This window comes from Polyergus mexicanus, unplaced genomic scaffold (assembly GCF_030449975.1).
Source record: "Polyergus mexicanus isolate NDT 795.1 unplaced genomic scaffold, iyPolMexi1.0 SCAF_20, whole genome shotgun sequence".
Taxonomy (NCBI): Eukaryota; Metazoa; Arthropoda; class Insecta; order Hymenoptera; family Formicidae; genus Polyergus; species Polyergus mexicanus.
This window is the reverse complement of record NW_027223340.1, coordinates 1,447,229-1,449,329: the sequence shown is the minus strand read 5'-3', so window position 1 is coordinate 1,449,329 and position 2,101 is coordinate 1,447,229.

Genomic DNA, 2,101 nt, shown 5'->3' with positions numbered 1-2,101 from the left:
AAGCAGTGGTATCAACGCAGAGTACTAGTTAGTGTATGAATGAGTGACTGAATGAGAGAGTGTATGAGTGTTGTGTAAAAGAGAGAAAGAGAGCGAGAAAAAAGTGTATGCATACGTGCGTGCATGTGTATAAACGTCTCTCCCTCATTCCCTCCTTCCCTTCCTCGTCCTCTCTCTCTCTCTCTCTCTCTCTCTCTCTCTCTCTCTCTCTCTCTCTCTCTCTCTCTCTCTCTCTCTCTTTCTCTCTCTCTCTTTCTCTTTCTCTCTATCTCTTTCTCTCTTTTACGCACACATTCCGCCATACACACATCGCGTGTAGCAATCAGCTGATTGCAGCGTCCGATGATCGGCGCTCCGGAACAACTTTTGGCTAAAGTTATTTTAAGAAATACGTATTCTTGACGTAATTCTAAGATATTTTCTTCTTTACCAAAATTTTATTTAAAGCATAATTTTGTGTTATAAGTTAAAATATAATAGTTAGCGATTCATACTGTGGTAATCACACGTCGGACGGTCAGCTGCGGCGCGCCGCGTCACTCCTGCCTGTCTTCTGTTCGCGTTCTTCGACGCGTGATTTGCTAATTATTTTTGCTTATAACTCAAAAAGTACGCTTCAATTCAAATTATGGTAAAGAAAAAATCGTCTTAGAATTGTATCAGGGACATCCTATATATATATATATATATATATATATATATATATATATATATATATATATATATATATATATTTGACTTAAATACTTTTAAATACTTAAATATTTTGATTTAAAAGATGGTAATTAGTAGAAAGGAGCTAATCAATTTATTAGTGCGCATGGAAAGTGTTCCTTATTTTCTGTATTAATATATAAGTAATTCTACTATGCTCGCGATTCGGAGAAATTGAAGGACTCAGAACATCAGATTTGATCTGCCTTTTTCGAGGATATTTCCCGAAAATCGTCTGCATCAGATGTTCAAACATAACATAAAAAATTGTTTGTCTGACTAATCTTCAATGAGAATTTTGACCGGGTCAAATAAGTGAAGATAATCTCTGTCGCATGCTTCAATTTTGAGTAAGAAATCTAGATAAACGTTAATAAAATACATGTCGCACTCAGCGCGCAATCTAAATTCTGTTATCAATGATAACTTATTAGTCGTTTTCATTCAATGTACGTTGAGTTCGTGTAGTGATAATTATCTACTACAAAATGATGGCCCACACGTACGAACAAAACTCGTTCGAATAGAGAGATAATGGGTGCTTTCCAACAACGACATAGTACGACACAGAGTATCATTCTATCTTTGTTGCTCACTGGTATTGAAAAAAGCACAAATGATAATTTCACTAAATTTGTGTCGACTTGAGTCACTAAATGGAAAGCATCCAGTATTAATCTAACAACCATTACAATAGACGACTTTATCGTTTAGATTTCGATAATCACCTTGGCACAACGAACATACATGCGATGATATTTTTCTAGAAAGGGAAGAAAAGAATAAAAAACCGTAGTAGTAGTCTAAGAACGTCCGCGACGTTTGACAAACATTAAATATTTGTTTCTCATAACTAATTTGAATGTTCAAGTTGATTATTTATTATTATATAATAATTAACTATTATCGAAACAAGATTAATTGAAATAAAACAGTGCTCGGATTTAGTTGCATATTTCGGCCCGATTCCGTGGCTTACGCCTATTGCCCCTCACTCACTGCTCGTGCGTTAGCGACGAGACGCCAAATACGCGTAACTAAGGAGCGCGACGCTTTGTCTCAGGAGCGTTCATATGTAAGAATGCCCAAATATAATAAATAAGACAATATTTTTTTTAAATGCACCGCGAAAATTATCAAAATTCTAAAAGTTTTCTTCAATATTTTATATTTCATTGATATAAAATATTGAAGAAAAACTTTTAATTATAGAGAAGTATTGTCTTATTATTATATTTCGGCATTCTTATATACGGACGCTCCTGAGACAAAGCGCCGCGGTCCTTAGTTACGCATATCTGGCGACTCGTCGCTAACGTACGAGCGGTGAGTGGGGGGCAATAGGCGTGAGCCACGGAATCGGGCCGAAATGTGCAACTAAATCCGA